At 49.5% G+C, this 27553-nt stretch overlaps 1 protein-coding gene across 2 annotated transcripts in view; it reads right to left on the bottom strand.

The window, feature by feature from the left end:
• The window catches only part of LOC119930128 (ligand of Numb protein X 2-like), a 52334-nt gene extending 40397 nt beyond the window's left edge, over positions 1-11937 (bottom strand). For both annotated transcript variants that reach the window (XM_038748628.1, XM_038748629.1), the window contains exon 1: positions 11877-11937. The gene's annotated coding sequence lies outside the window, so the exon portion shown is untranslated. The remainder of the gene's footprint in view (positions 1-11876) is intronic.
• Positions 11938-27553: the final 15616 nt, after the last annotated feature.

Raw genomic sequence — 27553 nt, 5'->3', positions numbered from 1 at the left:
ACCAACAGGAAATGGATTAGGGGCTAAAATGGGGCTTCTCTCTAGGTGATGGAAAGTTTTGTGGCATGCCTGCTGGGTTCAGGATTTGGGAGAGTGCAGGGGAGACCGCAGATCCACCACCTGAATGTTAATGAGAGGGATTCTTCAACACAAAGTCGCCCTGGGTGTCTGGAAGCCATTGGCTGGGTCTTGAGCAGGAGCGTGGGGTACAGAAGGGAGCAGTGGAGGAGAAATCGTGCCAGCCCTCGTTTGTCAGACAAACGTGCAATGAGCGAAGACATGCTTGCCTGCTTGCTCACCAGCCTTTTGTAGAGGCCCCGGAAATGCAAATCCACCTTCCAGAGACTTCCCACCTCCCCAGAAGCCTCAACCTCGGGGAAAGACCAAAGGAAATGGGGGGTTACTTGCTTGACGATGACAGTCGAGGCAGGGAATTTCACTGCCTGAGATTAAATGAAGGTATTCTTTTATTTTTTTTTTAAAGGGAAAGCAGTTGACCCAGAAGCAGAATGAGCATTAGAATAAGCCTCAATTTTCTCGTTGGTGAAGTGGGGATTTAATACAAGCTCTGCCTCCTCCTTAGATTGTGAGCCCAGTATGTGACAGATACTGAATCTACTCCAGTGCCTGGCACTTAATAAGGGCTGGTACTTCCCAAGCGCTTAGTACAGTGCTCTGCACACAGTAAGTGCTCAATAAATACGATTGAACAAATGAATGAATGAATGAAGGGTTTAACAAATACCACCATTTTATTATCATCCATCCAAACTGCTACCGCATTAATCCAACCATTTATCCAATCAAGCCTTGACTACTGACTTTCCGTGTCTTTCCCCACTCCAGTCCAATCTTCACTCTGATGCCCAGATCATTTTTCTACAAAACCATTCAATCCATGTTTCCCCACTCCTCAAGCACCTTCAATGGGGTTTTCCACCACTGCAAAGAGGAATGCCTTACCACCGACTATAAAGCAATCACCTGGCCCCCTCCTGTCTTTCCTACTGCAGTCCAGCCTGCACACTTTGCTCCCTTAATGCCCACCTACATACTGTACCGTGATCTTGTCTATCTCACCACCTACCTCTTGCTCAGGTCCTACCTCCAGCCTGGAACTCCCTCCCCATTCATATCCACCTTCAAAGCCTTATTAAAAGCATGTCTCCTCCAAGAGGCCTTCCACGATTAAGCCCTAATTTCCTCTTCTTCCACTCCCTTCTGCATCACCCTGGCACTTGGATTTGTACCCTTTATTCACCACTCCCTCAGCCCCACAGCATTTATGTACATATCCACAATTCTTTTATTTATATTCATGTCTGTCAACCCCTGTAGACTGTAAGCTCACCATGGGCAGGGACCATGTTTATCAACTTCATTATATTGTCCTCTCCCTAGCACTTAGTACAGTGCTCTGTACATAGTAGAGCACGGGCTTGGGAGTCAGAGGTCATGGGTTCTAATCCCACCTCTGCCACTTGTCAGCTGTGTGACTTTGGGCAAGTCACTTAACTTCTCTGTGCCTCAGTTACCTCATCTGTAAAATGGGAATTAAGACTGTGAGCCCCACGTGGGACAACCTGATTACCTTGTATCGCCCCAGTGCTTAGAACAGTGCTTGGCACATAGTAAGTGCTTAACAAATGCCATTATTATTAATAAATATGATTGAATGATTGATCAATTAAGGGGCTTGCCAGAAGTCATGCAGCAGGTGAGTGGCAGAGCTGGGATTAGAGGCTAGGCTCCTTCCCCTAGGTCACACTGCTTTCATAGCTATCTAGCTTAGTAGAGATGACCCCCTGACTTCAGGGAGTTTAAAATCTTGCTGGGGGGTGAGGGGGATCCATCAGAATTTATTGAGTGCTTGGGAGAGCACAATTTGATAAGTTGGTGGATGCAATCCCTGCCCACAAGGAGCTTGCAGTCTAGATGGGGAAGTCCCACTTGGTACCAAAGAGGGATAGGGCATATTCATTTATCGGGCTTTGGGGCGGGGGGGTTTCTAAAAATCCAAATATTTTGTGGATAAACGGCCAAGCCGTAAAAAGAAGTTGGGCTTTGTTCTGAAAGCTTCCAGGCTGCTTTCAGGCATCTGCGTTGGAAGAATTTGCAGGAAGCAGCATGACCTAAAGGAAAGAGCCAGGCCTGGGAGTCAAAGGACCTGGGTTCTAATCCCAGCTGCCACCTGCCTGCTGTGTGATCTTGGGAAAGTCATTTCACTTCCCTGTGCCTCAGTTACCTCATCTGTAAAATGGGGATTAAGACTGTGAGCCCCATGTGGGACATGGACTATGTCCAATCTGATTATCTTGTATTTGCCCTAGTGCTTCATATAGTGTCTAGCAAATGGTAAGCACCTAACAAATACCAAAATAAGAAATAATGGCTCCCCCGACATCACCTCCATTCTATGGGGTGCAAGAACCAGAAGCTTCCCTCGGGCTCAGAGTTTTCTCCCTTTGAGCTGACCGGTGGTTTTCTGTGCTCCCAAACACAGAGGAAATGAGTGTAAATTACATCAGAGAAGGTTGAGTTACTTCTGCCATAACCAAAGAACAACCTTGGAACAAACCCTCGAGGGAGCCTGTGAGGTCTTCATCCCTGGTTGAGAACGGGCCAGGTCTGGACTGGAGGCAGGGGGCTGAATCAGATGACCTCTCCTGTGCCTCCCTCCTCACCCAGCTCCAGGACCTCCCATCACACCCCTGGGAGTCAGAGGGCCTGGGTTCTAATCCCATCTCTGCCAGTTGCCCATTGTGACACTTTGGGTGAGTCATTTCACTTCTCTGGGCCTTAATATCCTCAACTGTAAAATGAGGGTTCAATACCTGTTCTCCCTCCTTAGATGATGAGCCCCATGTGGACAGGGGCTCTGTCTAACCTGATTATCTTGTATCTACCCTAGCACTTCCTACAGTATTTGGCACACAGTAAGTGCTTAACATATATCACCACTGGGAAAAGGACAGTGTCTGACATGATTAATTTATATTTGTGCCAGCTCCTGGCATTCAATAAGCACAATTACCACAAATACCACTATTATCATCATCATCCCCCTTGGTCCTTCCTGATTTTTCACACAACTTCTCTGGAGTCATTCCCACTCCACTCCACCAGCTTTCCAAAAGCAAATTCAGATCGGTAAAGACACTTATTCCCAGGAAGCAACACTGTCTTCTCCTCACCCCAACACCACCCTACGGTGGGCTATGGTCATGAGCCCCCAAAGAGAGTGGGATGCTGGGAAATTCTCTGACCAGGAAATACATGTGAGAAGCCCCATTCTGGGCAGGTAGGATACAGTCAGAAGCCACTTCGGTGCTGAGACAGAGAAGGCAACTTGGGAGGAGAACATATACTAGCCAGCAATGGACACCAGCCCATCAATGGAGAAGTAGCACGGCCTAGATGACAGACTCTGGGCCTGGAGTCGGAAGGACTTGCGTTCCAATCCTGGCTCCTCCACTTGTCTGCTGTATGACATTGGGCAAGTCACTTCACTTCTCAGTGCCTCAGTTACCTCATCTTTAAAACGGGATTAATACTGTGAGCCCCATGTGGGACATGCACTGTGTCCAACCTGACTAGCTTGTATCTACCCCAGTGCTTAGCACAGTGTCTGGCACATAGTAAGCACTTAACAAATACATAATAAAATGGTGCTTTTTGAGTTCCTATACTAAGTGCTTGGCAAAGAAGAGCAGAATCAAAAGATACAGTTCCTGTCCTCCAGAGAGTTGATTATCTAATATGGAAAGCAGACATTGGGAGATTGGTGGCAAGAGTTTAGTACAGTGTTCTGCACACAGTAAGTGCTCAATAAATACGATTAAATGGATAATAGTAATAACTATGATATTCATAAAGGGCTTACTATGTGCCAAAAACTGCGCTAAGCACTGGGGTAGATAAAAGATTAGATAGGTCACAGTACCCGGCCCATATGAGGCTCACAGTTTAAATAGGTATTCCATCCCCATTTTAAAGATGAGGAAACTGATGAAGGAGAAAATAAGTGACCTGCCCAAGATAAAAGGGTGAGCAAGTGGCAAAGTGGGAACTCGAATCCAGGTGAGTCAATCATATTTATTGAGCAACTTACTGTGTTCAGAGCACTGTATAAAGCACTTGGGAGAGTACAATACAACAATATATCCGACATTCCCTGTTTTGATGTCTGTCTCCCCCCGTGAAGACTGTGAGCCGATTGTGGGCAGGGATTGTCTCATTTTGTTGCTGAATTGTACTTTCCAAGCGTTTAGTACAGTGATCTGCACACAGTAAGCGCTTAATACTATTGAATGAATGAATTCCCTGCCCACAACGAGCTTACAGTCTAGAGGCTGTAAGCTCTGGGCTCCCAGCCCTGTGCTCTGTCCACTAGCCTGCACTGCTTCTAAGCTTCTTAACCTGGAAACCTGTGGGTGGATTCAGTGGTCTCCCAGCCCAGATTCCCCTTGGCAGAAAAGAGGGAGAGCCTAGGTCAGTCACACCCAGGTGACCCTCACTCCTTGTGTTGTGGGGTGATGAAGTTGTGATCCCTGCCCCCCCACTGCGCTGCTAATGAGTAGGCCGGAACAGAGAATTAGAGGGCCACATGTTGGCTCCTTGGATTTCTCTCCCTCCCTCTGGGGTGCTCCCAGCTGAAGGATGAAAGAGCATAGCCCAACCAACACCCCCTCCTCCCCTCTCTCTGTCCCCGACTTTCCCTCCAATGACCCAGCATGGAGTGGACCGTCCAACCCCCATCACTCTCCCTCCAGTGCCCCAGCACAGACCAATCTCGTGGATTTGCTAGCTTCCACCTTGGCCCTTACCATCTCTGGCCCTGGAGTCCTAACCTCACCCTCTCTTCTTACTGCCGTCCTCGAGTTCTTTGCCCCTGGCCTCCCCACCCTCCTCCACCGGCCCCGGCCCGGGACTTCACGTCCCTGGTAGTTTCGGCCACACCACTGTTTACCGACATGACGGGCCTGGGGCAAGGTTCAGCGGTCTGTGCCAGGGCTGGGCCTGTGGGTGGGGCCTCCATGGGGCAGCCAAAACATCTATTAACCCAGGGGTCCTGGAAGGGGGACTGACTGACCCACTACGTAGCCCTGCAGTAGCATCACACCGCGGACCAAGACCCCCGGCTGCTCCAGGGCTGACCTCCCAAACCATAAGAGAAGAGAAGAGAAAACCATGGGGCTTCTCAGAAAAACCAACTTCCCAGAGCCCTCTGGGATAGGGAAGAAGAGGTGTGGTATTTGTTAAGCGCTTACAGTGTGTCAGGAACATTTCCAAGTGCTGGGGTAGATACAAAGATAATCAGGTTGTCCCACAGAGGTCTCACAGCCTTAATCCCCCTTTTACAGATGAGGGAACTGAGGCAGAGAGATGGGAAGTGTCTTGCCCAAGGTCACACAGCAGACAAGTGGCTGAGCTGAAATTAGAACTCAGGTCCTTCTGATTCCCAGGCCCATGCTCTTGGCCATGAGGTGCCAGACTCACTTTCTCCTCCTAAGCCACCTTTTGTTTTAGGAATCCCTGGCCTGCCCAGGATTGATTGAGAAGATCATCCCACTACTCTGCCCTCCATTAGATCCTTGAGGAGTTCCCATGCTCTCTCCCTATTGTCCCACACTCCCTTTCTACGTCTCACTTTCTCTCCCTCGGCCTCCTGGCTCACCTTCATCTCTCCAGCTGAACCCACCTACCCACCATCCCAAGCATTTGTCTCTCCCGCCTCTGCTCATGCGAATTCTCCACTTGGAATGCCACCTCAGTCCCTAATGATAATAACTATAGTATTTGTTAAGCACTTAGTGTGGGCCACGCACTATACTAAGCACTAGGGTAGATACAAGACAATTAAGTTGGGTGTGGTGCCTGGTCCATATGAGGCTCATAGTCTAAGTCAGAGAGGGGACAGGTATTGAAACCCTATTTTACAGAAGAGGAAACTGAGGCAGAGAGAAGTGATGTGATGGCCCAAGCTCAGGGAAGGTGCCCGTTGTTTCATTGTACTTTCCCAAGTGGTTAGTACAGTGCTCTGCACACAGTAAGCGCTCAATAAATATGATTAAATGAATGAATGAATCAACAGAGCAGGACAGTGGCGAAGCAGGATTAGAACCCAGCTCCTTGACTCCCAGGCGGACTCTTTCCACTAAGTCATTCTGCTTTTCTTCTTCTAAGCATTTATCTCACTTCCTCTGAGAGGTCTCCCCAGATAATTCCCTACCACTCCCAGCATCCCAGTCCCACCCACCAGCTCCATAGATGCATTTCCCTCTCGATTATGACCAGAGGCCCCCCTCTATAACCATATCCACAATTCAAATCCTGAGAAATTTATATTTCCCTGCTCTTAACTGGGTTAACCCAGAAGTACCTCCAAGGCTGTGGCACCTGGATGTGATCCTCTCCTTTGGGAGTCCCCACAACGCCCAATGCAGGGTTCTGCCCAGAAAAGGCACTCTGACTCCTAGGACCCTAAACAAGACTTGTCAGGAGGCTGGGGTCAAGAGCAATGAGCCAAACAGAGGGGAATGAACATCCCATGATCTGGCCTGGAGTCTGGTGTACCCAGCCCAGGACCACTGACTTCTGCATTGGATCACATCTTCAAACTCTTTGTCGTTTGTTTTGGAAAAAAGAACTTACTCTGCCTAGCCCAGGAGCCTGGAATAGAATCTGGGCAAACAAGCACAGGACAAATGTTTGCTGGGAGCAGGTGGAGTCAAACAGATTTGGGAAACCCTCCACTGTGCGAGGGACACACACACACACACACACACACACACAGGTGAAGTCAAACAGATTTGGGAAACCCTCCACTGTGTGAGGGACGGACACACACACACACACACACACACACACACACACACCCTCCCCTTTCCATAAACAAATCCCACAAGCTCAGGTCACCTATCCCGGGGTTTTCCTAAGTCCAGCTCTACTCAACACCAAGCCTGCTGTGGGGAGAGGTCACCAGCGATATCCAAGAAACCAACAGCCATCCAGTCCAGAGGACGACCCCAGGGTGGCTCCCGCAATCCCTACCCAGGGTTAACCTAACGACATAGCCCAGTCTCCCTTCTGTGGTCAGAGTGACCCTCACACTCGGCTAATCCAGGGACTCGAGGAGGACCTTGACACCCGAAGGTTCCCTGCCCACACCTGACTTTGGCATAGAGGAGTAAGAGTATTTGTTAAGCACTTAACGGTGCACAGAACACTGTACACTGAGTGTGCCACAGCAACAGAATGCCAAGAACAACCATCTCGCCTGGAGGTAAGAAGTCCAGACGGGCCAGAACCCGGACCCTATCATGCCACTCCTTCCTGCCAGCCCAAAGACACTTGACCGAGGAGAGCCCCAGTGCGGTCACAGCTGCCCGGTCTCTTGCTACCTCTCAGATTGGCTTGGATTCCACTACCTGCAGAGGCCCAGGGAGTTTCCCATTTATTCTGCAGACTCGAGGTGACCAACAGGGTCACTTTGCACTGTGTTCTACTGGCCAGATTGACTGAATGCAAATTCAAAACCGGTTTCCACAGTAAAGAAACAGTGGATGAAATAAATCATCAGAGATTGCAAACCTCCAAGTTCCTGCTTAGAGCTTAGGCCACTGGGTGGTTGGTTTTAACAACACAATGCAGCTAGGAACATTGGAGATGTAAAGTTTGGTGAGCCAGGAAGGGGACGGGCAGGGCGAATATGGAAATATTGTTCCCCAAATCCCTCAGCAGCAGGATAAGGGGCAGCCATTGCATGATGAGGTGGCAGGAAGCACCTCTTAAAACACTGGGGAATCAGCATATGGAATCGGTTTCCACAGGAAGCTGTGCAGCTGAAAAACATCAACAGGTCCAGGGAGATGAGCAATCACCCTGGGTCCCTGAAGGGAGAGCCAGAGATGAACAGGGGAAAGTGGCGGGGTGGAGGGGAGGGCAGGGGTTGGCTGCTCTATGCTGGATCCCTGGAGGAGAGTCAGGGCTGGAGAGGGGAAAGTAGGGGGGATTGGATGTGGCCACTGGAGGGGCAGTCAGAGATGGAGAGAGGAGTGAGGGGTTTTGGATGGTCCATACTGGTCACTGGAGGGAGAGTCAGGGAAGGAGAATGGAGAGACGGGGGTTGGATGGACTGTGCTGGGTCACTGGCGGAAGAATCTGGGATGGAAAGTGGGGGAGTGAGGGGTCCATGAGGCTGGCTGTCCAGAAAGACGGCCAGCACATGGCTCCTTCACTCATCCTGGTGCTGCCGTCGGGGCTATAGCCCTGGGCTAGGTGGACCAAAGGGCTGCCCATGATCTGATGTCGAACTCTTCCTGGCTCTTTGTCACAGATCAGTGCCCTGGGTCGACAAGAAGTACCCGACAAGGATGAAGGTACTAGCCTAACCCCGGCTCAGCTCTGCGGCTGGATCTTAGGGCCCCAGCTCCAGCACTGATCTTTGGGGCCCAATCACAACTCATGAAGTCTGCACTGAAAGTCTGTTTCTTTGCCACCCACCCTATCTACACTGGATAGGAATTCTAGGTGTGCTCAGGCCCCCCTCCAGTCCCCCCACACTGGGGCCTCTCCCCCTTCCGGCCCCTCTCTCCACCTCCCGGCCACTCTCTGGACTTCGACAGACCTCAAGCACGGTTTCCCAGACCTGGCTCAACTTTCTTCCCTCCCCCTGCAACATCATGAACGCCCACACCAGAATCCGCATCCCTCCCACCACAGCCTCCATCCTTTAAGGAAACTCCCTAGAGGTCAGGGGCCTCTTAAGATTGTGAGCTCCATGTGGAACAGGCCCTTTGTCCCATCAGCCTATGGTGGACTACCCCAGTACTTAGTCCAATACCTGGCACATGGTAATAATAATAATAATCATAATAATGATGATGGCATTTGTTAAGCACTTACTATGTACAAAGCACTGTTCTAAGCACTGGGGAGGTTACAAGGTGTTCAGGTTGTCCCACAGGGGGCTGACAGTCTTAATCCCCATTTTACAGAGGAGGTAACTGAGGCCCAGAGAAGTTAAGTGACTTGCCTAAAGTCACAAAGCTGATAATTGGCAGAGCCGGGATTCAAACCCATGACCTCTGACTCCAAAGCCCGTGCTCTTTCCACTGAGCCACACTGCTTCTCATAAGCTCTGAACAAATATTCATTCATTCAATCATATTTATTGAGTGCATATTGTGTACAGAGCACTGTGTTAAGCGCTCGGGAGGGTACACTGTAACAATAAACATACACATTCCCTGCTCACAAACTAAATCTGCCTATAGCCCAAATATCACACGTTTTATTCGGCTACCCTGTTGCTGGGTTCTGGGGTTGCTGTGGAAAGAGGTGGTAGGGAGTGTGGAAACCAAAATCAAAAGCAGAGACAGGAAGAGGGTGGGAAGCGGAGAGGGGAGTGGTGGAAAAAGAGAGCAAACTCCACCTGCTGAGTCCCACACCACTGGTGCCCTGAACCCAATCACTGAGACTGACCCTTGATCTTTTGGTTTTCCATTCACTTCCACGGTCCCGGACCGTAGTGATTAAGAGCTATCATGTATTGTACACAGGCAAGAGGTCACAGGTCTCTGCGCTGGGTGGTCCACAGCCAACTCAACAGGCATGCCCAATTCCAGCCCAGGCCAGACCTGAGAAACAGCAGACACTGTAGCCCACAAACCATCACATGACAACGGGCAGGTCTGCTCCATCCTCAGGAACAGGTTATTTAAACAAAGCCTTTCTAGGGTGCTTGCTTCCCCCCAACCCCCTGCAGGAGCAAATTATTTCAGAGTTTGTTAAGGCTTCAATTCCAAAGTGGGGGTGACCCCACCCCATGCCCTGAGTCCCCAAGAACAAGCTCTAGGGAATGGGGCGGGGGGGGGGGGGAGTGGAGAAATCTCCTTCCATCCAAACAGCCTGTAATTTGAATCCATTCTTATACCCACTTTCCAGATGGTGAAACAAAGGCCACAGAGGTCAGGCCTCATTAGTTTATTCATTCATTCGACCATAGTTATTGAGTGCTTACTTTGTGCAGAGCACTGTAGTAAGCGCTTATGAAAATACAATGTAACAATAAACACATTCCCTGTCCAAAACGAGCTTACAGTGCTTAGCTTCATCGACATGAAGCATCTGAGAAAGTGAAACTGGGTCTCAGGGTGGGTTGGCAAGGGCCAGTGGGGGCCGACGCTGGGCCCAGGAGTCTCAGCCCCTGCCACAGTCGTCCAAGGAGGAAGGCTCAGGCATCAAACTCTTCCTTTAAGTGTTCCGCTTGACACAAATCCGAACTACCATGGCAGATCGCAGCCAAGCTACACGGTACACGGCAACCAAGGTCAGATTCCAAGTTTCTCCCCTCATCGGAGGTCAGATAGCGGGGGCGGGGGTTGGGGGTGATGAACATGCCAGAAGTGGGGGGAAGGACTTGGACATGCCAGAAAAGGGGGGGAGGGCACACAGACACACCAGAAGGGGGGGGGGGGCGGTGGACTCACATACATGCCAGAAGGTGCGGGTGGGGGGGCAGAAACACAGACACAGACACACAAGGGAGGGGACACACGGACACACCAGAACGGTGGGGGGTGTGGGGGGCGCGCTACACGGACATGCCAGAAAGTGTGGGGGTGGGAGGGAGGAGGACACATGGACATGCCCGAAGGCGGAGGGGGGACCCATGGACACATCACATGTGGATGGGGGGGGGCACATGGACAGGTTGGAGGGGGGGAACACAAGAACACGCCAGAAGGGGAAGGACACGCGGACACACCAGAGAGGGGGGCGCACAAGGGAGGGGGACACAAAGACACGCTAGAAGAGGAGGGTCACAGAGATACTTCAGAACACTGGAACACTCCAGAAGGGGAAGGACACGCGGACACACCAGAAAGGGGGGCGCACAAGGGAGGGGGACACATAGACACGCTAGAAGAGGAGGGTCACAGATATACTTCAGAACACAAGAACACGCCAGAAGGGGAAGGACCCGCAGACACACCAGAAAGGGGGGCGCACAAGGGCATACCACAAGGGACGGGGACACACAGACACGCTAGAAGAGGAGGGTCACAGAGATACTTCAGAAGGGGGGGTGTCACACCGACATGCCAGAAGTGGGGGGGGGGGCACCTGGACAAACCAGAAGGGGGGGGGGTCACACGAACACACCAGAAGGTGGGTGGGGGGACACACGGACACGCCAGAAGGGGGGGGGGAACCACGGACACACCAGAAGGTGGGGGGCGGACCCACGGACACACCAGAAGGTGGAGGGGGATCACACGGACACACCAGAAGGTGGAGGGGGGTCACACAGACACACCAGAAGGTGGAGGGGGGTCACACGGACACACCAGAAGGTGGAGGGGGGTCACACGGACACACCAGAAGGTGAAGGGGGGGTCACACGGACACACCAGAAGGTGGAGGGGGGTCACACTGACACACCAGAAGGTGGGGGGGGGGTCACACTGACACACCAGAAGGTGGAGGGGGGGGGTCACACGGACACACCAGAAGGTGGAGGGGGGTCGCACGGACACACCAGAAAAGGGGCGGGCACACAGACACACCAGAAAGTTGGTGGGGGGGCGGTGAGACGGCCCCCCAAGGAGGTGGGTGGGGTGGAATCAATCCGAGTTGTCTGGGCCGCGTCGAAGGGTAAGGGGCGGGCGGTGGGCGACAGGTGTGGGGGCGAGGCAGCGGGGCGCCTGGACGGGCAGGGGCGACCCTCCGGGTCCGGGTCCCCTGTGGCCTGGCCAACCCGAGGACCGGCCCGGGGGTCCGGGGGGCTGCCGGGGGTCCGGAGGAAACGGGGATGGGGGGTGGGGAGCAGAAGGGCCGCCTCGGGGTCCGGCCCGGGGGCCCCGGCTCACCTGGGTCCCGGGCGAAGGGTCCGGCGGCGGGGCGCCCCGGCTCCAACTTTCCCTCGGAGGAGCCCAGTAGGAACTGACGTGGGAGGAGGAGGAGGAGGAGGAAGTGGGGGCCGGAGCCAGGTGTCCCGGCCGGCCGGGGCCCGCCCCCCGGACCCCTGGCACCTCCCCTCCGCCTCACCTGGGCAGGGGCGGACCCCGGGCCTGGCAGTCGGGAAGCCTGGGTCCACCGCTTCCTCCTTCGTAAAATAATCATAATAATGATGGCACTTATTAAGCGCCTACTCTGTTCTAAACGCTGGGGAGGTTACAGAGCCCGTTGTTGGGTAGGGACCGGCTCTATATGTCAATCAATCAATCAATCAATCAATCGTATTTATTGAGCGCTTACTATGTGCAGAGCACTGTACTAAGCGCTTGGGAAGTACAAATTGGCATCACATAGAGACAGTCCCTACCCGATAGTGGGCTCACAGTCTAAAAGGGGAGACAGAGAACAGAACCAAACATACCAACAAAATAAAATAAGTAGGATAGAAATGTACAAGTAAAATAAATAAATAAATAAATAAACAGAGTAATAAATATGTACAACCATTGTACTTCCCGAGCGTTTAATACGGTGCCCTGCGCACAGTAAGCGCTCGATAAATACGATTGAATGAAAAGACGATCAGGTTGTCCCACGGGGGCGGGGGGGGGGGGGGGGGGGGGGGGGGGAGGCTCACAGTCTTCTTCCCCATTTGACAGATGAGGGAACTGAGGCACAGAGAAGTGAAGTGACTTGCCCAGAGTCACGGAGTCAGAGGTCATGGGTTCAAGTCCCGGCTCCGCCAATTGTCAGATGTGTGACTTTGGGCAAGTCACTTCACTTCTCTGTACCTCATCTGTAAAATGGGGAGTAAAAGGGGCCTCCTCCAGGAGGCCTTCCCAAACTGAGCCCCCTCCTCCCTCTCCCCCTCGCCCCCCCTCCATCCCCCATCTTACCTCCTTCCCTTCCCCACAGCACCTGTATATATGTATATATGTTTGTACATATTTATTATTCTATTTATTTTACTTGTACATATCTATTCTATTTATTTTATTTTGTTAATATGTTTGGTTTTGTTCTGTGTCTCCCCCTTCTAATAATAATAATAATGATGGCATTTATTAAGCGCTTACTATGTGCCAAGCACTGTTCTAAGAGCTGGGGAGGTTAACAAGGTGATCAGGTTGTCCCACGGGGGGCTCACAGTCTTCATCCCCATTTTACAGATGAGGTAACTGAGGCCCAGAGAAGTTAAGTGACTTGCCCACAGTCACACAGCTGATAAGTGGTGGAGCGGAGATTTGAACCCATGACCTCTGACTCCAAAGCCCGGGCTCCTTCCACTGAGCCACGCTGACTGTGAGCCCACTGTTGGGTGAGGACTGTCTCTTTATGTTGCCAACTTGTATTTCCCAAGTGCTTAGTACAGTGCTCAGCACACAGTAAGCGCTCAATAAATACGATTGATTGATTAAGACTGTGAGCCCCCCATGGGACAACCTGATCACCTTGTGACCTCCCCAGCACTTAGAACAGTGTTTTGCACATAGTAAGTGCTTAATAAATGCCATTTTTATTATTATTATTATTAATTGGCAGAGTCAGGATTTGAACCCATGACCTCTGACTCCAAAGCCTGGGCTCTTTCCACTGAGCCATGCTGCTTCTCAAAGTGGGGGTGAGATCCCCGTTCTCCTTCCTACTTAGACCCTGAACCTCGTGCGACACTGGGACTGTGTTCGCTCCGGTGTGTTTTCGGAGCACATACCGGGTGCGGAGCGCTGTACTAAACGCTTGGGAAAGTACGGTGCAACAGCAGTGACAACCCCTGCCCACAACGACACTGTACCCGACCTGACCTTCAATCGTCTTTATTGGGCGCTTATTCATTCATTCAATCGTATTTATTGAGCACTTACTGTGTGCAGAGCACTATATTAAGCGCTTGGAAAGTGATAAGCACTGCTTGTGAAGCAGCGTGGCTCAGCGGAAAGAGTCCAGGCTTGGGAGTCAGAGGTTATGGGTTCTAATCCCTGCTCCGCCACTTGTCAGCTGTGTGACTTTGGGCAAGTCACTTCACTTCTCTGGGACTCAGTTACCTCATCTGTAAAATGGGGATGAAGACTGTGAGCCCCCCGTGGGACAACCTGATCACCTTGTAACCTCCCAGTGCTTAGAACGGTGCTTGGCACATAGTAAGCACTTAACAAATACCATCATCATTATTACTATTAAAGTACAACTCGGCAACAGATAGAGACAATCCCTACCCAATAATAGGCTTATTGTGTGCAGAGCACTGTACTAAACTCTTGGGAGAGTAAAGTACAACAATAAACTGACACATTCCCTGCCCACAATGAGCTTAATAATAATAATAATGATGATGGTATTTGTTAAGCACTTACTATGTGCCAAGCACTGTTCTAAGCACTGGGGTAGATAGGAGGTAATTAGGTTGTCCCATGTGGGGCTCATAATCTTAATCCCCACTTTACAGATGAGGTAACTGAGGCACAGAGAAGTGAAGTGACTTGCCCAAAGTCACACAGCTGACAAACGGCGGAACTGGGATTAATAATAATAATAATAATAATAATGGCATTTGTTAAGTGCTTACTATGTGCAAAGCATTGTTCTAAGCACTAGGGTAGATACAAGGTAATCAGGTTATCCCATGTGGGGGCTCAAAATCTTAATCCCCATTTTACAGATGAGGCAACTGAGGCACAGAGAAGTGAAATGACTTGCCCAAAGTCACACAGCTGACAAATGGCGGATCTGGGATTAGAACCCATGACCTCTGACTCCCAAGCCCAGGCTCTTTCCACTAAACCACACTGCTGGGGCAGCGGGAGGCAGACATTAATACAAATAAAGTACAGATTTGCACATGGCTTGGCATGGAATAAACACTTAACAAATACCATAATCCCTACTATTATTATCATCATGCATGCAGGTGAGTTTGTTGCAGATCTGGTGCAGGCCTGTTCCGCTCCTGTTTCTGATACACAGGCCAAAGCCTTTTAGAGCCCCAGCCCTTGGAAGGTGGGAATCGGGCTCAGGTCTCCCCCTATAGACTATTAGCTCACTGTGGTCAGGGAGCGTGTCTGTTTTTTGTTATACTGTACTCTCCAGAGGGCTTAGTACAGTTCTCTGCATACAGTAAGCCCTTAATAAATACAACTGAATGAATGAATGAAGTTGTCAAAATACAGAGCACAACCCCTTCCCCTCCCTCCTCTCTTAGGGGGCTCAGCCTGAGAAACCACGTGATCTATGGAGAAGCAGCATGGCCCTGTGGCAAGAGCACAGGCTTGGGAGTCAGAAGTCATGGGTTCTGATCCCAGATCTGCCACTTGTCTGCTGTGTGACCTTGGACAAATCATTTAACTTCTCTGTGCCTCAGTTACCTCATCTGTAAAATGGGGATTGAGACTGTGGACCCCTTGGACACCTCGCCCCCTCCTACCTCGCCTCCCTTCTCTCCTTCTACAGCCCAGCCCGCACCCTCCGCTCCTCTGCCGCTAATCTCCTCACCCTGCCTCGTTCTCGCCTGTCCCGCCGTCGACCCCTGGCCCACGTCATCCCCCTGGCCTGGAATGCCCTCCTTCTGCCCATCGGCCAAGCTAGCTCTCTTCCTCCCTTCAAGGCCCTACTGAGAGCTCACCTCCTCCAGGAGGCCTTCCCAGACTGAACCCCCTCCTTCCTCTCCCCCTCATCCCCCTCTCCATCCCCCCCGTCTTACCTCCTTCCCTTCCCCACAGCACCTGTATATATGTTTGTACATATTTATTACTCTATTTATTTATTTATTTTACTTGTACATATCTATTCTATTTATTTTATTTTGTTAATATGTTTGGTTTTGTTCTTTGTCTACCCCTTCTAGACTGTGAGCCCACTGTTGGGTAGGGACTGTCTCTATATGTTGCCAACTTGTACTTCCCAAGTGCTTTCCAAGTACACTGTACTTCCCAAGTACAGTGCTCTGCACACAGTAAGCGCTCAATAAATATGATTGATTGATTGATTGGACAGGGATTTGTCCAACCTGATTATGTTATACCTACCCCAGTGCTTAGAACACTGCTTGACATAATAAGCACTTAAAAAATACCATTATTATTATGTGTGGCCTTGAGCAAGTCACTTAACTTCTCTATGCCTCAGTTACCTCACCTGTAAAATGGGGATTAAAAGTGTGAGCCCCACGTGGAACAACCTGATTACCCTATATCTACCAGTGCTTAGAACAGTGTTTGGCACATAGTAAGCCCTTAACAACTACATTATCATTATTATTATTATTATTATTATTCTTACTACTGGGCTCTGAAGGGGGGGGGGGGGCGGTCCTCGCCTTAGACGGTCACCACCCTCCGACCCGAATCAGTCAGTCAGGCAGTCAATCTGGTTTATTGAGCACTTTTGGTGTGCAGAGCACTGTACTGAGCGCTTGGGAGAGTACAATATAACAATGTAACAGGCACAGAAGCAGCATGGTATAGTGGATAGAGCATGGGCCTGGGAATCAGAAAGTCATGGGTTCTAATTCCAGCTCTGCCACTTGCCTGCTGTGTGGCCTATGGCAAGTCACTTCACTTCTCTGAACCTGTTTCCTCACATGTAAAATGGGGATTGAGACTGTGAGCCCCATGAGAGACAGGGACTGTGTCCAACCGGATTTGTTTCTCTCTACCCCGGTGCTTAGTACAGTGCCTAGCACATAGTAAGTGCTTTACAAATACCACAGTTATTATTATTATTATTACATTCCTTGCCCACAAGGAGCTTATTTATAGTGTAGAGGGGGCAACAGACATTAATATAAATAAATATATATTATATAAAATATATATAAATAAATATATTTATTTACGTAGCTGCTCAGGCTTTCACACACATATACACACGTACATACTCGTGTACACACACTCATGTAGTGCCTCCCGGCTGCCTGGAGGCTGTGTGTGTGCTGCCATGATTCCCTTCCGCTATCCAGTCTCCCGCGTGATTCTAGGTCAGATGGTTCAGATTCATCTCTCCCCTTCCCAACCCCACCCCAGATTCCACCCTCCCACCCCAGAGCATCCCTCTGGTCAGAAGCCATGTCCTGCCCACAGTGTCCTACTTCCCAGCCCACCAACAGCCCCTCTGGCCCAGGACCGCTCCTGGTTGGGCAGGGTCTGCTTGCTCCCTTCAACCCCCAACCTGAAGGAAGAGCAGCTTAAGCCCTGAGTCAGGCCTAGACCAGTTTTCCCACCTTCCTGCTTCCCTCCTCCTCTCACTGCCCCTGAGTAGACCCTTGTCGGGGACATGCTTACTGAATCCCGGCTCTCCCTCTTGCCTGTTGGGTGACCTTGGGCAAGTCATTTAACTTCTCTGTGCCTCAGTTCCCTCATCTGGATACCTGTTGTCTCTCCCCCTTAGACTGGGAGCCCCACGTGGGACAGGGATTGTGTCTAACCTGCTTATCTAACCCAGCGCTTAGATCAGTGTTTGTCACATAATAATGTTGGCATTTGTTAAGCGCTTATTATGTGCCAAGCACTGTTCTAGTGCTGAGCACTGTTCTAAGCGCTGCAATGCTTAACAAATATGCTATAATAATAATAATAATTATTATTATTATTATTATTAATTCTGGACCATTTGTCTGGAGGTGAGCATGGCGGAGGACTGCCCCATTCAAACAAAGGAGCTGTCACAGATTTGGCTGTAGAAAAGTTCCTCCTGTTCTGATTCCCTTTCAATTAATCATTTGTATTTATTGAGTGCTTACTGTGCTCTGGGCATTGTACTGAAAGCACGGCAGAGTGCAACACAAGTATATAGCAGACACATTCCCTACTCACAACAAGCTTACAGTCTAGAGGGGAAAATCGGCTGTACTAAGTACACTACTAGTACACTGTACTAAATGCTTGGGAGAAACGCAAGAGGCCTTCCCTGACTAAGCCCCCCTTTCTTCTTCTCCCACGCCCTACTGTGTGGCCCTGACTTGCTCCCTTTATTCACCCCCTCTTCCAGCACCATAGCACTTATGTACATGTCAGTAATTTATTTTTAGTAGTTGTCTGTCTTCCCCTCTCAACTGTAAGCTCATTGTGGACAGGGAATGTGTCAGTTGATTGTTATATTGTCCTCTCCCAAGCACTTAGTACAGTGCTCTGCACACAGTAAGTGCTCAATAATTGAATGAGTGTAGTATAATGGATTTGGCGGACATGTTCACTGCCCTTGTTGACTTTTCCCTGCGGGTGCCTGCCCTCCCAGTCAACTCAGCAAGCCCCCTGAGAGTTGGGAGGGGACAAATCAATGACCACCAGACCACCCAAGCACTAGATCAATGCGATTGATTGGAAGTGTTGCTAGGCACCAGGATAGGTTTCTGAGACTCCTCAGGTCAAGACGCCCATTCCTAGTCTATTTGTTGTCTATGCTTATTCTGTGGGAAGACTGCTTTGCCCCAGGCCAAGTCTTATCTGCTCTTCCTACATCCACTCCCTCCCCCACAGCCTCCTTTCCTTTGGGTCCAGGTTCTATGGCACCCTCAAGGAGTGTCTTTTGGAGCAGTTAGTGCAGTGATCAGGTCACACCTCCCCGGCCTGGTCTCCAGTGGTCCCCAGGGAATGCCCTCGGTCCTTTGGCATCCCCAGGGGACCCCTTACAAGGGGACCTCAGACCTATAACCCGTGAGGCTGAGGGTCCCAGCTTTGTTTACACACATCTCAGAACCGAGCAGGAAGGAGCAGATCAGGATGGAAACCACAAAACAACTCTCTCCTCCCCACCCTACCCAGACATCCACCCTGGCCTCTCCCCACCTCCAGCCCTGAATATAGTCTGGGAGGGGGCTTTGCCTGTCCCCCAGAAAGCTGGACAATGTGCCTGACTGCCCCCCACCTCCAGCCCCATGTCCCAGAGGCCCCTTCTTCTGCTGACCTTGGTGGGCAGTAGCAGTAGGCAATGGAGAGTGGGACTGGGAAAAATGCTAGGTGGCTTGTTGTTATGGAGTTTGTTAAGTGCTTACTATGTGCCAGGCACTGTACTAAGCACTGGGGTAGATACAAGATCGGTTGGACATAGTCCATGTCCCAGATGGGGCTCACAGTTTTCATCCTCATTTTACAGACGAGGTAACTGAGACACAGAGAAGTGAATTGATGTGCCCAAGGTCACACAGCAGACAAGTGGTGGATGGAGCTGGGATCAGAACCCAGGTCTATTTGACTCCCAAGCCCATGTTTTTTCCACTAGGCCACGCTGCTACTCAATAATACTTATGGTACTTATTAAGCGCTTACTATGAGCTTCTAAATACTGGGGTAGATTCAAGTTAATCAGGTTGGACACAGTCCCTTAGGGCTCACAGTCTTAATGCCCATTTTACAGATGAGGTAACTGAGACCCAGAGAAGAGAAGGGCCTTGCCCAAGGTCACACAACAGGCATGTGGCAGAGTCAGGATTAGAACCCAGGTCCTTCTGACTCCCAGGCCTTTGTTCTATCCACTAAACCACGCTGATTCTCTAGGGGAAGGGCAAAGCTAGGAACTGGAATGAATGGTCAAGATCTCTAAGCAGCATGGACATGTAGAAAGAGCACAGCACAGTGAGGAAACAGATCTGGATTCTAATCCCAGCTCTGCTGTCTGGCCTTGGGCAAGTCACTTCACTTCTCTAGGCTTCAGTTTCCTCATCTATAAATGGGGATTCAATCTCTGTTCTCCTTCCCCCTTAGGCTGGAAGCCCCACGTGGGATGAGGATTGTGTTCAATCTGATTGTGTTTTATCTGCTCCAGCTCTTCGCAGAGTGTTTGGCACATGGTAAGCGCTTTAACAAATGCCACAGCCCCCTAGAAGGTACTGCCTCTGGCCAGAGCAGAAGAGCAAGGTATCACTGATGGAGGGATAACAATGTCGAGAGACAGACCAAATCAGTCAGTCAATCAGTCAGTCATATTCATTGAGTGCTTACGGTGTGCAGAACACCATACTAAGCACTTGGAAGAGAAGCAACATGGCCTAGTGGATAGAGCACAGGCCTGGGAGTCAGATCGGTTCTAATCCCAACTCTGCCACTTGTCTGCGGTGTGATCTCGGGCAATCCACTTCACTTATCTGTGCCTCAGTTCCCTCATCTGTAAAATAGGGATTAAGACTGTGAGTTCTATGTGGGACAGGGTTTGTGGCCAACTCTATTATCTTGTATCTGCCCCAGCCTTAAAACAGTGCCTGGCGCAGAATAAGTACTAAATAAATACCATCATTATTACGGCCCACGTCACCCCCTGTCCTGGAATGCCCTCCCTCTGCACATCCACCAGGCTGGCTCTCTTCCTCCCTTCAAAGCCCTACTGAGAGCTCACCTCCTCCAGGAGGCCTTCCCAGACTGAGCCCCCTCCTTCCTCTCCCCCTCACCCCCCTCCAACCCCCCGTCTTACCTCCTTCCCTTCCCCACAGCACCTGTATATATGTATATATGTTTGTACATATTTATTACTCAATTTATTTTACTTGTACATATCTATTCTATTTATTTTATTTTGTTAATATGTTTGGTTTTGTTCTCTGTCTCCCCCTTCTAGACTGTGAGCCCACTGTTGGGTAGGGACTGTCTCTATATGTTGCCAACTTGGACTTCCCAAGCGCTTAGTACAGTGCTCTGCACACAGTAAGCACTCAATAAATACAATTGATTGATTGATTGATTACAATATAACAATATGAACAGACACATTCCTTGCCCACAGTGAACCTACGGCCCAGAGACCAAGGATTTTGTCAGCAACCAGAGCCTCAGAGAACACTAGGAGAATCCCAAGGACATCCTCTCCCTCCTCAAATTAGGAGTCCTCTCATGCCAGCTGTGGGAAGACGGCCCCAGGAGATGGTTTATGACCCTGTAATCTGGACGACTCCTCCAGCCTGGAGAGGAAAGGAGCTACAGGCCCAAAAGAAGCTTCAGTCTGTGCTGGACCTAGGTCCACCTCTGACCTCCTCAGGGAAATTACTTCTTTCCTCTACCAGCGCCCCCCACCCCTTACACAAAGTATATCTGTTCTACAGGGAAGCAGCGTGGCTCAGTGGAAAGAGCCCGGGCTTGGGAGTCAGAGGTCATGGGTTCAAATCCCGGCTCTGCCAATTGTCAGTTGTGTGACCTTGGGTAAGTCACTTCACTTCTCTGGGCCTCAATTACCTCATCTGTAAAATGGGGATTAAGACTGTGAGCCCCATGTGGGACAACCTGATCACCTTCTACCCTCCCCAGTGCTTAGAACAGTGTTTGGCACATAGTAAGTGCATAACAAATGCCATCATTATTGTTATTTATTATTACTTTGAAAGATCGAAAGACCCCTGCCATTTCCCTGGACCTACAGTGTCTACCAACTCTGTTATATCGGACTCTTCCCAGTGCTTAGTATAGTGCTTTGCACATGGTAAGTGCTCAATAAACACCACTGATAGATTGATTGATTGACTGATCAAACCACAGCCCCCTCTCCCTTCTCTGAAATAGAGATCGCACCCCAAGGTCAGAAGAGGAGAGGGAGTTCTTTGCGGACCTGGCAGGGGTCCTGAGGCGTACTGGGCCCGTTCCACCAAGTAAGCGAGGGAGGCAGAGTGACCAGATGGGCCCGGGAATCCTGTCCGGGCACAATCCTCCAGGGGAGGTGGCCCCCAAACCAGGATGGATGAATTTCAACACCCGCTGCATTGTGTAAACTTTTCTTGCCTGTCTGCCTGCTGGCCTGCTCAGCCTGCCTCTCTCCCATCATGGCTTGGCACAGACCTGGCTTGAGTGGAAAGGGTCTCTCCCTGGCCCTATTTTCCAACCCTTTTTCCCCTCCTCCTCCTCCTCTCCCCACCCCTCAACCCCAAGAGCAAGGAAGACCTCTGCCGGGCTGAAAGAAAGCCCAAGAACTTGACAGGGATATTCTTATGTAAATACTTAAGCACTTATGTAAATATCCTTATCCACTACTATTTCCCCTATCCAAAATCTATTTCAATGTCCGTTTCCCTCTGTAGACTTTCCTACTATAGACCATGAGCTTCTTTGGGTAGGGATCACAAATACCAGCTTTGTTGTATTTACTTTCCCAAGCATTTCCCCCAAGCATGTACTTTCCCCCCTCTAGACTGTGAGCCCGTTGTTGGGTAGGGACCATCTCCGTATGTTGCCAACTTGTACTTCCCAAGCACTTAGTACAGTGATCTGCACACAGTAAGCGTTCAATAAATACGACTGAATGAATGCATGAATTTGGGCTTCTTGACTATAAGCCTGTTGTGGGCAGGGAATGGGTCCGGTTAGTTTTATACTGTACTCTCCCAATCAATCAATCAATCAATCAATCAATCATATTTATTGAGCGCTTACTGTGTGCAGAGCACTGTACTAAGTGCTTGGTAAGTACAAGTTGGCAACATATAGAGACGGCAATTTAGTACAGTGCTATGCCCACAGTAAGGGCTTAGTAAATACGATTGAACTTAGTACAGTGGAAAGAGCACAGGCTTGGGAGTCAGAGGTTATGCGTTCAAATCCCAGCTCCGCCGCTTGTCAGCTGTGTGACTTTGGGCAAGTCACTTAACTTCTCTGTGCCTCATTTACCACATCTGTAAAATGGGGATTAAGATCGTGAGCCCCACATGGGACAACCTGATCACTTTGTATCCTCCCCAGCGCTTAGAACAGTGCTTTGCACATAGTAAGCACTTAACAAATACCAAAATTATTATTATTATTATTATTATTATTATGTGGGACATGGACTGTGTCAAAACTGATTATCCTGTATTTAACCCAGCTCTTAGAAGAGTGCCTGCCACATAGTAGGCTCCTAACAAATACTATAAAAAATTGAGGCACGATAATGATTATTCTCAGTACCTACAACCCAGGGAGCACGCCTGACTTGCTATTTCTTTGGCAAGGCTGGACCAGCCCAATCCTGCAGTTGAGAGAAGGAGGAGGAAGAGATGGGATTAGCTTTATTGAAGACACATCTTCTCCAAGAGGCCTTCCCTAAGTCCTCATTTCCTCTTTTCCCAATTGCTTCTGCGTTGCCCTGATTTGCTCCCTTTATTCACTTCCGCCTTAGTCCCACAGCACTTATACCTGTAATTTATGTACTTATATTAATGTCTGTCTCCCCATCTAGACTCTGAGCTCGGTGTGGGCAGGGAATGTACTTTGTAGTCTTTGTACTCTCCCAAATGCTCTGCACACAGTAAGCGCTCAATAATGACAATGGATGGATTGACCGATTTATGAGAAGCAGCGTGGCTCAGTGGAAAGAGCACGGGCTTTGGAGTCAGAGGTCACGGGTTCAAATCCCAGCTCCGCCAGTTGTCAGCTGTGTGACTTTGGGCAAGTCACTTAACTTCTCTGGGTCTCAGTTACCTGGGTTTAAGGCTGTGAGCCCCCCGGGGGACAACCTGATCACCTTGTAACCTCCCCAGCGCTTAGAACCGTGCTTTGCACATAGTAAGCGCTTAATAAATGCCATTATTATCAGTCTTCTACACCCAGCCTAGTCCAGCAGAAAACACTAGCGTGTGGGGGCGCCGTCTTCTGGAAGCCTCGAGACATAACCATTCCCTTACGGACACTTTCTCCCTGGATAATCAAACACTCGTCCAGGGCACTTGCTGCCCAGCGCACCATTTTGTCCATCCCTCTGCCTTAGGTAGGACCGCCTCGAGCCTTCCCATCAGGCTACTCTCTCCTTTACACTTTCTGGGGACTGAAACCTGCCTTGTGACGTTCCAGAGTTTCAGTTCTTAAATCAGGAAATTCTTCCTTCAGGTCTGACCTAAATGCCTCTTGCTGTAGCCTTAAGTCATTTATTCATTCAATCGTATTTATTGAGCGCTTACTGTGCACTGAGCACTGTACTAAGCGCTTGGGAAGAACAGTTCGGGAACATATAAAGGCGGTCCCTACCCAACAACGGGCTCTGCCCGCAGGGAAACCTTGACGGATAGGAGAGAGCCTTGTGGGCTGGCAATCTGATGGGCTGACAGCTGGAGGAGTCCTGAGTGATCCTGCAGACCATGATGACATCTGCCTGATTATAGAGGCAGTTTGGTTTAGTGAAAAGAGAACCGGGCTGGGAGTCAGAGTTCTAATCCTGCCTCTGCCTCTTGCCTCCTGGGTGACTTTGGACAAGTCACTTTAAAGTCACTACAAGTCACTACAGAGAAGCAGCGTGGCTCAGTGGAAAGAGCACGGGCTTGGGAGTCAGAGGTCATGGGTTCGAATCCCGCTCCACCACATATCTGCTGTGTGACCTTGGGCAAGTCACTTAACTTCTCAGACTCAGTTACCTCATCCGTAAAATGGGGATTAAGACTGTGAGCCCCATGTGGGACAACTTGATCACTTTGTATCCCCCCCAGCGCTTAGAACAGTGCTCTGCACATAGTAAGTGCTTAACAAATGCCATCATCATCACTTTAAAGGACTGAGAGACTAATGGGTGAATAATCTCTCTCTCTCCCTCTCTCTCTCTCTCTCTCACACACACACACACACACTCACACGCACTCGCTAACAATAATAATAATGATGTGGTATTTGTTAAGTACTTACTATCTGCTAAGTGCTGGGGTAGACATAATCAGATCAGGCAGAAGTCCTGTCCCATATGGGTTGCTGAATTGTACTTTCCAAGTGCTTAGTATAGTGCTCTGCACACAGTAAGCACTCAATAAATACAATTGAATGAATGAATGAATATGGGGTCCATTCTCTCTATGTCTCCATCTCTGTCTCTGTCTCTGTCACACACTTCTCCCTGCCCTGGATTCACTGCCAAGAAGAACATTCCTCATTCATTCATTCTAGGGTCTTAAACTAGCCTGGCTGACTATTGGAAAGAGCCCAGGTGTGGGAGTCAGAGGGCCTGGGTTCTGATCCTGGCTCTACTACTTGTCGGCTGGGTGACCTCGGACAAGTCACTGCACTTCTCTGGGTCTCAGTTTCCTCATCTGTAAAATGGGAATTAAGACTGTGAGCCCTATTTAGGATAGGGACTCTGTCCAACTCAATTATCTTATATCTACCTCAGCACTTAGTTCAGTGCCAGACACATAGCAAGTGCATAACAAATACCGTAAAAAAATAAAAATTAATAAACCTCTGGGGTGCACTTCCAGCAGCCCCCAGGGCTGGTTATGCCAGGAGAGACCTATTGGAAAAAGCAGGGACTGGGAGGCAGGAGACCAGGGGTCTTGGCCTTAACGTTATCCTAGATTCAGCTCTCTCATTCAACCCACATATTCAATGTCACCAAATCCTGTGGGTTCTACTTTAATAACATTGCTAAAATCCACCCTTTCCTCTCCATCCAAACTGTTAGCATGCTGATCTAAGCATTTATATTATCCTACTTTGACTACTGTATCAACCTCCTCACTGACTCCCTGACTCCTGCCCCTTCCTGTTCCAGTTCACACTTTACTCTGCTACCCGGATCTTTTTTTTTCAAAAAACCTTCAATCCACATGTCCCCACTCCTCAAAAATCTGCAGCACCCAATGCTCCTCTAGCACTGTTCTAAGCACTGGGGAGGATACAAGGTGACTCATTCATTATTTAAAGCTAAATGCACATCATTAACAAAATAAATAGAATAGTAAATATGTACAAGTAAAATAGAGTAATAAATCTGTACAAACATATATACAGGTGCTGTGGGGAGGGGAAGGAAGTGGGGGGATGGGGAGACGGAGAGGAGAAAGGGGGCTCAGTCTGGGAAGGCCTCTTGGAGGAGGTGAGCTCTCAGTAGGGCTTTGAAGGGAGGAAGAGAGCTAGCTTGGCAGATGTGTGGAGGGAGGGCATTCCAGGCCAGGAGGAGGAGGTGGGCTGGGGGTTAACGGCTGGACAGGTGAGAACGAGGTACAGTGAGGAAATTAGCGGCAGAGGAGTAGAGGATGCAGGCTGGGCTATAGAAGGAGAGAAGCTTACTATGTGCAAAGCACTGTTCTAAACACTGTGCCATAAGTTGAGGTATGGGAGAGGGTGGGGTGAATACCTAAGAGCTTAGACTCGAGTTCATAAGTGACATAGGAGGGAGGGCGATTGGGGGGGGAGGTGAAAAGTTAGTGAGGGACGTCTTCCTGGAGGAGATGCCACTTTCGTAGCGTTACTAAATTTGTAAGAGGGATGGTCTGTTGGATATGAAACGGGGAGGGAATTCCAGGCAGGATGGAGAGCGTGACCAAGGGGTCAGCAGTGAGAGAGATGAGAGTAAGGTACAGTGTTAGTGTTAATAAATAATAATAATAATAATAATGGTATTGTATTGTATTGTACTAAGGTACAATACAGGTAATGTACTAAGCAACGGGATAGGTATAATCAAATCGTGTTGGACACAGTCCCTGTCTCACATGGGGCTCATGTCTCAATCCGGATTTTACAGATGAGGTAACTGAAGCACAGAGAAGATAAGTGACTTGCCCAAAGTCACACAGCAGAGAAGTGCAGAGCCAGGATTGGAACCCAGGTCCTTCTGACTCCCAGGCCCATGCTGTAGGAGCAAAGCGTGTGGGCTTGTAGAGGGAGAGGAGTGAAGTTAGGTTGGTTGGGAGAGCTAATCGAATACCTTAAAACCGATGGTGAGGAGTTTCATTTGGATGCAGAGTGGGATGGGTAGCCGCTGGTAGTTTTTAAAGAGTGAGGAAAAGTGCAGAGAACATTTTTTTAGAAAAATGATTCAGGCAAAAGAGCTAAGTATGGACTGGAGAGGCTGGAGCACGGGAGGTCAGAGAGGAGGCTGATGTAGTAGTTGATTGTGCAATAACCATTTAGATGGAGAGGAAGGGCAGATTTTAATAATAATAATGATGGCATTTGTTAAGCACTATGTGCAAAGCACTGTTCTAAGCATTGGGGAGGATACTCGGTGATAAGTTTGTCCCAGGTGGAGCTCACATCCCCATTTTACAGATGAGGTAATTGAGGCACAGAGAAGTTAAATGACTTGCCCAAAGTCACCCAGCTGATAAGTGGCGGAGTTGGGATTAGAACCCATGACCTCTGACTCCCAAGCCTGTGCTCTTTCCACTGAGCCACGCTGCTTCTCTCCTGAGCCACGTATAGCTGACAAGACTGACAAACGCAGGTTGAAAGAGAGAAATAATTCAAAGATAATGCCCAGATTTGGGACTTATTTGACACAGAGAGGCTAGTGCAGTTTTCTACAGTGATGGGAAAGTCATGGAGAGGACAAACACTTGGGTGGGGAGATGAGGAATTCTGTTTTGGACATGTTAAGTTTGAGGCGTTGGTGGGGCATCCAAATAGGGATGACTTGAAGGTAAGAGGATATGTGAAACTATGGAGAAGGAGTGAGATCAGGCCTGGAGATGTAGATTTGGGAATCATCCTCTTGGAGATGGTAGTTGAAGCCATGGGAAAGAATGAATTATCCAAGGGAGTGGGTGTAGACAGAGAATAGAAGGGGACCCAGAACTGAGCCTTGAGGGACTCCCACGGTTAGAAAGAGGAGACAGAGAAGGAGAAGCCAGAGAAGTAGGAGGAGAAACTGGAGAGATGAGGGAGAGCACAATCTTCTTCCAACATAGATAATTTCCCCTTGCCATTTTCTCAAGAAGCCAGGG

The sequence above is a fragment of the Tachyglossus aculeatus genome, chromosome 6, assembly GCF_015852505.1.
Source record: "Tachyglossus aculeatus isolate mTacAcu1 chromosome 6, mTacAcu1.pri, whole genome shotgun sequence".
In the NCBI taxonomy this organism is placed as follows: domain Eukaryota; kingdom Metazoa; phylum Chordata; class Mammalia; order Monotremata; family Tachyglossidae; genus Tachyglossus; species Tachyglossus aculeatus.
Note: the sequence above shows the minus strand (reverse complement) of the source record. Positions and strands in the feature narration are given on the sequence as shown.